General features: G+C 43.4%; 1 protein-coding gene and 1 long non-coding RNA gene across 23 annotated transcripts in view; both read left to right on the top strand.

Annotated features, from left to right (window-relative positions):
* Positions 1 to 3,715, top strand: part of LOC308182706 — a 32,545-nt gene extending 28,830 nt beyond the window's left edge. Inside the window, exon 2 of the long non-coding RNA XR_013942022.1 lies at positions 561 to 3,715. This is a non-coding gene — a long non-coding RNA (uncharacterized lncRNA). The remainder of the gene's footprint in view (positions 1 to 560) is intronic.
* The window catches only part of FAT3 (FAT atypical cadherin 3), a 426,083-nt gene that overhangs the window by 160,895 nt on the left and 252,811 nt on the right, over positions 1 to 12,377 (top strand). The window lies entirely within an intron of this gene.

Genomic DNA, 12,377 nt, shown 5'->3' with positions numbered 1-12,377 from the left:
GTAGGCAGAACTATGTTTTTATAAGTGAAACCATAAAATAGATTACACTGGAAGAGAGCGGAGGGTGGAAGAGGGAGTAGAAAGTTGAGATTACTTTAGGTGCTTGGAATGAATCTTTCATCAGAGCCTTGGAATGAAAATCCAAAGATTTAAAAGGTAGTGTGGACTGAAGCCAATAACAACAGTTTATCAGTTTTACTGGGTTTAAATTAATCTTAATGCAGACAGAGAATTTCCAATAAATTACTCTTTAAAAAATACATAAAAAATAATAATTAAAAAAAAATGATGGCTCACTTTATGCAAGATAAATAAAAGGAAGGGAAGCATTTCTGCTGATAAGATGGCAAGTCTAAAATAATCCTAAAGATACCTTTATGCACATGCTTTGGTTAGACAGCCTAAATATTTATTGAAGTCACAGACTTCTGTGCGTATTTGTTTCCAGATGAATGACGTTTGAGTCATCAGAAAAAGCACATTCAGTCAGGTGTGTTTTTTTTTTTTAACTACATTAATTTGAGTCATTTGATGACCCCAGGTTCCATTCATGCCTTTAGGGAAGGAGGAGATGGAGGAGGAACAGACAGATACGCCTGGGACTGGGAAGTGATTCACTGTCTGAGAATAGCACCTGGGGATCTGCACCTCCTGGCACGTGGTGTTTCAGTGAGCTTTAAAAAAACATAGCCACAATGATTTGCCTTACTTTCTGCCTTTTGCTACCAGATTTTGAAGCTACAGCCAGCTTGCTTCATTTTTGTACAGCTCCTTTCATACCGTGCATGGCTACCCGGTATAACAATGGTAATCGGTATTATTTTCTGATTTTAGGGATTTTTGGGGCAGTACCTTGAGATAGAAGGCTTTGAAAGAGAAATGGTAAGGAAAAGGGTGTTGCAGATGAACATTTTAGTACAAGGCCTCCCTAATGGACAGTTTTTGTTTCTGGCTAAACTGATGTAAAATGCAAGAAGAGGTCTGGTCGCTCAAAGGCAGGATGGAGGCTCATAGTGCATCTCAGTGGCTGCTGCTGGGGGGGATCTGCCGGAGAAAATTCTTTCTCAAAGAAAAATATCTTACATGGAAGTATAAAAAACAGCTCGGTTCTGTGATCCTTTGTGAAATCACTTCCCACAGGACAGTGTTTCATATTTTCTGAAAGTTGTATTTTCCCTTCAGGAGAATTTGCCACTGTGCAGCATATGCACGAGGATTTGGGAGACGGCAAAGAGGTTTTTTTTGGAATGCCTCACTTCCTCCCTGTCTTTTTAAGCATTGATGAATGGGAGAAGCAGATGAAAAATGACAAGTTCTTGAAATATTTTTTTTGATAGCTTTCCCCCAAGCCTCTTTTTGTTGTCCTCAGAAAAGTCTGTTTTTAACCAGGCTGTTCCTGCTCCTGGTGGCCGGTCCTGGGTTTTCCCATTTTTTTTTTTGCAGAAACTGCAAATTGGTGACACCCAGCCCGAACTCCAAGGTTTTCATGAGGCTTCTCTCAAGCTGCCTTTCTGCACCCCAGTTGGAGTCTGCAGCATGAAGCATTGCCGGAAGCACTCGCCTCTCTTTTCCCCCAGCCTGGAGATGGTTTCATCTAGAAAGCTCCTTTCTTTTCTACATCTTCTCTTTACATTATGAATATTTCAGGAGAATCTGTGCAAAAGAAAGGGGCTTTTTAGCTGAAATGCTCTCCTCGCTCTTCCAAACCATCCTGTTGCCTACACTTTAATTGTTCAGCATTGCTCTTGCTTAGGGGGCAGATTGCACGCTCAGTATCATCAGCGTTACAAATCCTTTCTCTCCATGTTTCAATAGCTTGAGGAGATGAACTTTTCTGACACAGCTGATTTTTCTGACTGCAGTCGAGACTAAGATTTCAATGCCACTTTCTCCACAAGACCTTTAGGATGGCAGAGCGCATTGTTTTGTGGTCAGCTTATTTTTCTAAAATATCCACATGGTAGAGTGTGCGTGCGTGCACACGTGTGTTCTTGTCTCTAGGGACTTTCTGTTAAGGAAAAAAGTGCAGAAGAGCCAAAAACAGGGACTGAATATCTGGCATGGTTTCTCTTGAGATTTCCTCCTCTTCTATTAACCTTTCCACCACAACCACTTTTGTATTTCTGGTCTTAATTAGAATTTTGAGTGGAGCTATGGAAGGAGTGCATCTATCCCCCAGTCGATTCCTCCATCTGATTTGGCATCCAGAAATACGTTTCTTAGGAATTAATTATAATTGCTTTTGATGGAAAGCCAACTTTTTTCATGTGTTAACTGTTAATTCTTAGCTCGTTTAACATGTGATTAAGTAATGATGATAATAAGCCTGAATGCCGGCTGTCCGTATGCTTGTGATTTGTATGTTTGTGTTTCCTATTTCGGACTTTGCGTAGTTAGATGTCTGTTGCATGTTAGCGGTCAGCACAGACACATGCTTTGGAGAGGCAAGAAGACAAGGCAGGAACTAGGGAGGCTTTCAGACTTGACAGAGCTGAGGGGCTGATTATCAGAAGGTTGAAAATACCATTTTTTTGACTGCATGGCGAGGTTTTAGTTCGTTCCGTGGCATGGCTTTCCCCAGCTGTATTCAGGACAGAGAAGTGAAGTGTTTATCTGAGGTTTCTTCTTCTCTCTCTTCAATAAAGTGTCATTAAGTCTCTACAGCTGCATGTGGCTGAGGTGGGGACATGAGCACCTCACCTCTTGTGGGGTTTCTCCATCTGAGCAGCAATGAGGATGGCACCTGGGGTAAGAGAAAGTGGCTGTAGTATCTGCTTTGGGGACTCATCCTTAGAGGCTGCTGGAGTTATAAATTTCCTTTTTTTTTTTTTTTATTTCTGCTCGTTTTCTGGATAAATTTTTGGTGTGCCTGTTATTCCAGTTTCAAAGAGCAACTCCTAGCACCAGTAACTATGTTTTTAATCCTTGTCCTTCTCATGACAGCCAAAGATGTCATACAGGTTCTTCGAGACAGGTTAAAACATCTTTTAGACACCTGATAACTTTGCTGCTGGAATTATTTGTGACTGTCAGGAAAAAGCCTTTGCTGGGTGATTTTACTCTGAAAACTGACTTTGTAGAAAGAGACTTGTAGCTGTCCAAGCACACTTCTTTGTCAAATTCGCTGAGCTTACAAGTGGGAAAGTACTTTTCCCCTGCCAGCTTTAAAGCCCATCCCAGTGCCAATCAATGCCCAGATTGTTTTCAGTTGAGACAGGCAGCTTGACAAAGTCATGATGCTTGTGAGTAAAGAAGACAAAGGCTTTTCTTGAGCTCGGTGAGCAGAGCTGTGTATAGGCTCTACCTCCAAGATGGTAGCATCGCCCCCAGCCTCATCATAAACAGGCAGAAAGTAGGAGGAAGATGGCCTCTTAATGTCAGACACTCATTTTTGCTATTCAGGTAGTGGGATTTTCAGAAACACCTCACAGTGCAAGATGAATTGTAGGAGTCCCAGAAATGCTGTAAGGGTAAGCGCTTTTGCAAGTGTAAATCACAGCTTATTAGCAGGAGATGCTGCTGGGAGGCAGGCGTTGAAAACGAAGCTCCGCACATCTCCAGAGCTGCAAAAAGCTCGAGTGCAACTGCACAGCTCCAGCTCAGCTGGCATGTGGAGGGTCGTGCTGGCATCTCTTGGGTCCAATGTGGTCTCTTACCAGCTAGGTGTAAAGCTATCCCCTTTGTCTCCCAGACACTGAGCAGCCAAAGGAAGAGCCAGGACACAAAGAAGTGACTTAGGAAAGTAGCAAAACAGATGTGGTTTTGAAACTTGTTTAGAAAATTCTGGGAAAGCAACGAAGTCGAAGACACTTCTGATTTACATTCCAGCCTTGTTGAAAACGGGAAAAAATAATGGATTTGGAGTACAAGCAGTAGTTCTCTAAAGTTCTTTCTCTCCCTCATGTGCCTGGGATCACCCTCAACTTCACCCTCAACTTCAGCCCTCACCCAAAAGCTCCTTAACTCAAGCGAGGGGTGAAGATACAGAGGAGTGGTTTGTTACTTCATTTTGCTGTGGTTTTGTGCCTAGGTTTTACACAGGCGGGATGAATTGACTGTCAGCTTTCAACATTTCCTGGCAATAGGTGTGCTCTCAGTGGAATAGGCCTGGCCTTGGGATTAATCGGTGTGTTGTGGACTGTTACCAGCCAAAACGGGTGGGGAGATTGCCAGGAGCTGTGTGCTGGCTTTTTGTGAAGCTGAAATGGTAGGTTAAGAGCTGGTAATTGTAGATAATGGGTGAAAATAGCTATATTCCGTGAGACCAAACTTTGGTGTTTTACACGGTTGGTAGCACGTGCACAGGGAGGAAGCCACATAGGGGACAGAGGTCTTCTGGAGCTTGTGTTAGCTGTGAACAGTCCCACAAGTGCCACATTGCAGGAGGAAAGGTTATGATTTGGAAAATATTTGGAAGGAAAGGAAAGCTTAAAAATTTGCCGGAACCTGAACACGGCAAATTGCAAAACCCCATTAAAACTGAGCTGGAGTGATTTTCGGGACTGGGAACCTGAAGTAGCTCAGTGTGTGTCTAGCATTGCAGGTCATCTTCAGGGAGGTGAGAAAGGGGATTGAAACATGCTTTTTTTGCTGAGTTCAGGCATTTGTTTTTCTGTGCCTGTGTGCAGCAGGTTAGTAGGGGAAGGGCTGTGCAGAGCCACAGCTGCTTCATTGTGCCCATGATGGACACAACATCTTCGTTCCACCCTCTGAGTCCCTTCAAGTCAGGCTCCGAGGAGCAATTATCGAGTCTCCTGGCGATTGCTCTATCTCCCGTGTGCACTCTTCTAGGCTTCCTCATTTGCACGTGTGCTACTGGTTTATTTATTGCAGTGTAATTGCTTGCTGTGTTTGTGGTGTTTTTCAAAGCCCACGTAAATGATCCCGCTCAACTCAATCTGCTCCAGTAAATACCTATTGCAGAGTATTTTCTGTCACCTTGAATGTCCTTTATCACTGAAGCAATTTGATTCCTTGCTCTGCTTTTTCTAATCTTTCTATTCCCTCTTTAACCACTTTAGGCCAGTGAGCCTCTCCCTGTCGGAAGGCTCTCTTTTTTGTGCTTTCTGCCCTTGGTCCAGTGCTGAAGAAAGCCCCCCATCTCCTCTCCACCAAGGAGAAAATCCTTCCCCTCACCCCCATGCCATTGCTAACCTTTTAGTTTTGCTCGTTAAGGAAAAAAAGATTTGTGTTCATGATAGTTGTATTTATCTCTGTCTGTGGTCCCCATTCCTCTCCTCCCCATGCAAGAAAAACATTATGAATAAAACCCCCAGTAAATTGTATTTTGCAAGTTACACTGCTGAGAGCACTGCTTGTTCCTTCCTATTCTTATTTTTAGCCATGTTCCATCCTGCATTGCCTGGCTGAGCAGCCTTCAGTCCCATCACTCTACTCTGCAATCAAACCTGGGACATCTCTCTTCTTTCGCCTATTGCCCCCCCATGTCTATTTATTTGATATAAGCCACATTCATTCCTGCTCAACTGATACCCTCTTTTTCATAACTCTTATCCCAGACTAAGGACTTTCATTTGTAATAACATCTCCAGCATGCACTTTCAAGTACCTTGAATATGTTCTGAGTGATTTTCCTAATTTCTTCTGTCTGTCTCTGGAGATACTCTTGGCAAGGTCACTAGTAATTCTTCTCTTGGATCATCATCTTGAATACCGTCTTCCCAATCCATGTTCAACTCTCTTCCCATTTGGAATATTCAGTCCTCCTGGTTTACCACTCCGTCTTCCAGCTCCCTTAATCATTCCCTATTGCTTAATCCCTGTTGTGATACTCATTGGCATTTTAAGTTTTATTCTTCTCTCTGGTGCCTGGTGATAGGACCTGAGGGAACGGCATGGAGCTGGGACAGGGGAGGGTCAGGCTGGGTGTTAGCGAAAGGTTCTGCACCCAGACGGTGGTCGGGCACTGGGACAGGCTCCCCAGGGCAGTGGTCACAGCACTGAGCCCGGCAGAGTTCAAGAAGCATTTGGACAATGCTCTGAGCATATAGTCCTGTTTTTGGGTGGTGCTGTGTGGAGCCAGGAGTTGGATTCGATGATCCTTCCGGGTCCCTTCCAGCTTGGGGTATTCTATGTTTCTGTGACTGCTTTTCTAAAAGTATTTTTGAAAGTTCTTACTTTCATGTGCTCTCGCTCTGGCTTTCTTAACCCCAGCTGTCACTTTGAAAATAGTGACTCCAAAGATCCTTTTGTGCATGTGGTCCTGGGCGTAATGCATCACAGCCTGGCCCCTGGTGTACGCTTTTTTTTTGTTATAAAAGTGGGCAGGGTGCGTAGTTCTGACCTAAGTGATCTCGTTCCTTCTGCAGTTCAGTAAGGAAAGCTTTATGTGATTCCACAGACACAGGCTGTAGGTATAAAATTTTGCAGAAGGTACTGGCGTGATCTTTTTTGCCAGAGGCGCAACACACATGAAAAGAAAGAGTGGGGGATGGAGATCAGTTTAATTTGCCACTAGGCAATTGAGCTACCGTGTGCTGTAGAGATGGTTCTGCACAAAACATCAGTTTAATAACACAATAAAAGGCATTTTTGTTCTAGTGTCTGGTGGTGATAAGGAGATAGTTTCTCTCAAGTTAATAAACTTTAATTAAAACTGCATACAGTGATGTAAAAATGGTGTTTTTCTCGTAATCATTGTCAGCTCTAAGTCAAAGAGAGAAATTTAGCCAGCAAAAATGGGATAGAATCTTTCTTTGGAGTCTCCAAATTCATTACAGAAAAATTGAACTGAGACCTTTGGTGGAGGCTGATATGGTGCAATAAGGAATTGCTGTAAAATGAAGAAAAGTCCAACTTTCATTCAGCATCCTCCAGATAGGAGATGCTTTTTATTGGCTGTTTCCTTTGGGAGTGTGCTCATTACAGTAACCATCAAAATAGGAATTCTTCATCTGGAGGCACTGCTTATGTTTGCTATCTGGCTGTTTGGGGAGTGAGATCTTTAATTAGTTCAGGATATAAAATATTACAAAGAATTTTCCTCCAAGTCTTCCTTTGTTGCTGGGGTCAATAAGTGCAGCTTTGTTGTCATTGTGGTTCTAATGCTGTTGTCCTTGTCTATTCACGGCACTCTTTTTTTCCCCTGTAAACTGTTAGCACATATTTTTTCATTCTCTAGGTACACAAAATTATATCCTGAAGTTAGTAATAAATATATCAAGTGAGAACAGTGATCTGGGTGACACATAAGTGATACCATGTCCAGTAAATGCTATGTTCTGTTGGTTATGGCTTCTCTTACAGGAGACTTCTAAAAGCAGAGGGTAAGATCTGGATTCCTTCAGAGGGCATGAGAGGTTCAGTGTTGGTATAAAAGGGGTTATGATTTCATGCAACATTTGCTTAGAGCCCTGGTGGAAATTCAGGCAGGTAGACTTCACGGAACTGGTATGCAATATTCCTCAGTGCAGTGAGGGTAGATGACAGCAAGTCAAATTCCTTGCTTCTTGTCACGAGACAGAGTTTAAACTGGGAGGAATACTAGGATAAAATAAGGATATACTGTACCTTGTTTTCACGTAGACGCTATAGAAATGCAGTTCAGATTTTTCAAACAGAAGACAGGAAAAGATGCCATTGCTCTTTGAGAAATTCTGGAAAGTGTTTTCCCAAACTGCTGACACGTGGCGTGATGCCTCAAAGGGCCGTTCGAGCAGGATGCAGTGAGAGAGCACAGCTTTTCCCCTGGCTGAGGAATAGCAGTCAGTGGCGATTCGGGGTGGAAATTCTCCTTTGCTTGCGCTGGATAAACCTTGTTCTTCCCACTCTTGACTTCCCTCTTGAGCTCTGCCTGTGATCCCCTGTGACCTCCTTCATTCACGGCTGTTCCTGCCACCTCACCTAACCCTGTTTTCTCCCTTGGCATCGCTTCAGTTTTCAGATCTGCCTTTGTGTCCCTAGACTGGGAAAAACCCACAATTCTCCAAGCATATCTGCTCCTGCCAGACGCCCCTTCTCCTTTTCTCTCCTACCCAAGCTCCTTATTCCTGCTCTGTATTTTGGCTGCCTTCGTTTTCTCGCTGCCAACTCTCTCTTTTCTCATCGAGTTTTTGCCCTCTCTACTCCGCTGAGATGGCAGTTAACTAAACCCACAAATTATCACCTCCTGGCCAAATCCCAAAGCGTCATGCCTGTCCTTGGCCTTGACTTGTTTTTGTATTCACTGCAGCTGACCCCTCTGTCCCTTCAATTCACTCTTTTCTCTGTAGCTCTTGGCAGCTACGATTTCTTCGAAGAATGGCTGGTGCCTCTTATCTCTGAAGTGTGTTGTTCAGCGACTGCCTTGGCAGCTGCATCTTCTCCATATCCCCCCATCTTAGTATTTAGCAGGACTGCAGCCTCGGTTACTTTCCTTCTTTCCTTCCGTTCCTGATCACTTAGAAATTTCATGTGTTTTATTGCACCAGCTTCTCCTTCTGTGCTGACTGCTCAGAAATAATACCCTTTAATACGGAAACTTCCATTCCTGTTGGAATGGAAATTAGTGTCTATTCCCAGATACCCCCCACTAGTTCATTTGCAACTTGCTGCAATCAGCTTGCATATTATCCCTTCCTGAAATTCCTATTTTCTTCTCCATCATAGGGGGGAAAAAAAAAAAAAAGAAAAAGAGAGATGCTCTTTTTCTCTTTGACTCAGCATAGATAGGTCATCAGAGGTTGCTGTAGGATTTTCCTTCTGCAGCACTTCCAAAGTGCCCTCATGTATCTCCAGCCCTACTGCCAGATTGACCTAGTGATCTCTGGAGTAGATGTAGAATATCTTTTGTCTTTTTGCTCAGTTTCTGATTACATCTTTTATACAAAATGCTGCTTAAAAATCAGTCCCAGAGCAAGGAAGCAAAGTTACATTCCAGAGGGTTCATTCAGGTTAAACACAGCCTCTGCCTGTACGGTCTTACAGTAGAGCAAAAAAAAAAAGACAACTTCAAAGTAAGACAAGCAACCGGTTTGTGTAAGAGTAGTGAGAAGAGAGGCCATAAGAATTAACAAAGCGTTAACAAGATTATGTGTTGAAATGAGACACTTAAAAAAGTGCCATTACACACCTGTGCTGTAGGCTCATTTGCAGGGTTAAACCAAGTAAATTAAATCTTGCTCGTGAAAGAATCGTGCAAATGGTGTCAGAAAGTTCTCCTTAAATGCCTGATTTTGCTCAGGATTCACTACCATGGTGTTACTTACAGATTTCCAGCAATGTTCAGAATCTAATCACTTTACTGCTGTGGTAACAACACATATTGTAGAGATTGTTGGATAATAATGACACTAAAAAGTAATTCCAGCAATGTATTCAGTTTATGAATGGCTGTAACGTAGTAGTTTAATATTGCTGCTCTGCTGGAAACCATGTAAATGCCTGATTATCTATACCTATTAAAAAAAAACAACAACAATTATTTATAGCAGAAAGAAAAATAAAGCATCTGTTTGTCGCCGGGGAGAACACACTGTGCGTTTTTCTATTATAGGCCATGCATGTATTGAGATTCCTGCATACTCCAGTCCTTCAATCATCCGAGCTAATAGCTTGTGCCGTCAGACTGCGCGAGCTCGAGGGAGGCTTCCCCTCTGCGGTGCAATGCTGTGCGGTGAGGCGTTCACCCACTTTTAGAAAACTTGATCCATTTTTTCCCGTTGAACCGCTGAACATGTGCTGTAGCAAATTTGCACGGTCGATCAGTTAAACTGAAGATGCGCTAGTTAATAATGTGGGAATTTTAGATGCTTCTTATGTTCAGTGGGGATGTGAGTGCCAAAGTTAGTGATGTCTGTGTATCTGTGTTTGTTTTGCCATTTTTTGGCTTGTTTTGTCTCGCTGTTGTAAGAATTAGCAGATGTTTCGTTTGATTCATGATGCTGGATGTCACCTCCTGGAACTGGTGTTTTAATTAGGTGGCACCCGATGCTTGTTCGGTGGCGAGCAAATTAAGGGGGGCTTATGCCAGGAATGCCAATGTCCTTGCAGTGCCATTGCCGCCTCCCCTCATTTTGTTCGCGGAGCGATGCTCTCTGTAATGACCAACCATGGTCTCTCCTAACCCCCAGCCCCTGCTTTCCTTTTCCTTGTGCTTTCAAGTCCTTTACAAAGACCATTCCATCAAAGCTTCCTTGGCATGACCTTATGTGTTGCTTAAAAATTACTGACCAGCTGAAGTAATGCCACTGGGTCTTCCCAAGATCTCTTCCATCAGCATACAGGTTCACAAGCTTTATGACAGTACTGGTCATGAGGCCGTGTCCATAAAGCTCATTGACAGGTCCCATTCTGGAGTCATCACTAGAGGGGCCCCAAGCAGTGGTTCTCTAAGAGACCAGTTCCCCTTGGAACTGTCAACTGGGATTAAAGCCAAGACCGTGCTGCCATTCAATACCATGGTCAGGGTGACAGGTAGCAGAAGTGCCAACCAACTTGCTCCAGTACCAGCCAGACTGAAGGCTCTGAGAGTCAGTTTGGGCATGCAGGTGATGGATGACATGGTCCTCAGATGGGATTCATGGCGGCAGGCAGACAGCCAGACACAGGGAAATGTTCAGTTTATAGATGGCTGTAATATAAAGTTCAATATTCTGCTCTGCTGGGAGCCACGTACACACCTGATTATCCATCAGTATCTGTGTAAATGGCACCCATACAAAGCATAATATCCCTTGGTTCCACTTTTGGAGGCTCTACTGCTCAACAGGGGAAAGAGCTGGTTTGCCTGTCACCTTCTTTCAGAAAATTAGATAGAGCAGCTCCTATTTCTTGTTCCTGGATGCCTTTGGCTCTTACCCAAAGTTCTCCAACCTCTCTTGACACCTTTTTCCCCTCCGCACTGTGTCTGGGGAGAGGCCTAGCGTGGACTCTGGCAGCCATTGCCGTGCTGGGCAGACCTCAGGCACCACAACCCTGGTGTGATTCATGTAGCCTGCTCAGGGCCTTGGGGCTGCACCTCTCTGTCTGTCACTGCCAAGTTTTAACCTTAATTTGAAGCTGTCTGGGCTGCGTCAGCACCATTTTCAGTCACACCTAGGTGGCATGAAATAGGAGAGCGCCACGTTCAGGTGTTTTGACCGTGGTGCTTTCCAGCCCAGGCCCAGCTACTAAATGGTTGTGGATGAAGAATGTTCCTCCTGGATGTTCGCCTTCAGGACTCCAGCGAAGTCATGTTTTCCTTGGTATCACTGGTGCAAACATCAAGCCATTAGAGTAATTGGGGAGTGATTCATCTATTTATTTTGAGTGATTGAATGCCTGACCACAGTATGTTTTCTTAACTTTTACAATTTAGTAGTGGCCTGGGGTGTAGTATTCATTTTACTGTGCTGCTCCAAGAGGCTAAGCTTTTGCTGTTCAGTTCTCTCTGGCTTTAGTTTAGAAGTACTCCACAGGATTAAAGCGACTGCTTAGTAGCTGGAGCTTTACTCTTTGTTTTGTGTTGTGTTTCTGACCCTCCTAATGTTGGCCTTGCCCCTTTGTTAAATGGTACAGAGGCACCTGGGTGGTGGGAGTTCACGCATGTTTGCCAAGAGTTCCTGCAGTGATGTTGTATAAGGCCTAACTGTTTTCTAAACAATGCCATCCTTCCAAAATTCCTGTATGCCGAATCTCAGGGGGAGGGAGATTGATTGAAAACCACCACATTTAAAATTATTCTATTTTAAAGTAAGAAATGACTGACTGCTGAAAGCTTGCCTTATCTGTTGTCTTCCCACTCGCCCTGCCACCCCTCACCATCCCAGGGTCAAAACAAATCTAATCCAGTCTTGTATTGGAAAAAGCAAATCAAACCAAGGATATTATTATTTGCTCTATTTGTCTTCACTGCGGTATGTTTATAAGGTAAACTCCATTTTAGTGATGTTCAAGTCGAGTTCTGAATTGCGCTTTCCCAAGTAAGCTTTGCTGAAGGAAGCCAGTATTTATCAAGCATGCTGTCAGAGTTTTAGTGCTCAGCTCTGGACAAGTGGACAAGTTACATCTCAATTAAAAGCGGAAGATAAATGGGTGGCAGTAAATGGAGGTCATAGGTTAGAGGCGTTTAATGGAAGAAATGGAAATGAAAATTGGAAAACAATCTAAGGGATCTATAGAAGATAAGAACGGAGGAAACTCAATTAGAGGGAGCCATGCTTACTCCTGCTCCTGGATCTGGGATAATTTCCTGGTTTTTGTTTGGATGGTTTTATTGCTTCCACAGTTGGCCAAGCTGCATTATAAATAAATAATTGAATCACCCTTTTCAAGATTTGCTCAAATTGATGTATTTCAAAGAGGAAAAAATAAACTCCATTTCAAAATTGTGTATAAATAGACAGATTGTTTCTGTCTTAAGTGCAGCCTATAGATTAGTCGTAGGCAAAGCCCACACT

Source organism: Anser brachyrhynchus (assembly GCF_964034855.1).
Source record: "Anser brachyrhynchus genome assembly, chromosome: 1".
Taxonomy (NCBI): Eukaryota; Metazoa; Chordata; class Aves; order Anseriformes; family Anatidae; genus Anser; species Anser brachyrhynchus.
This window is presented reverse-complemented; position numbering and strand designations above follow the sequence as displayed.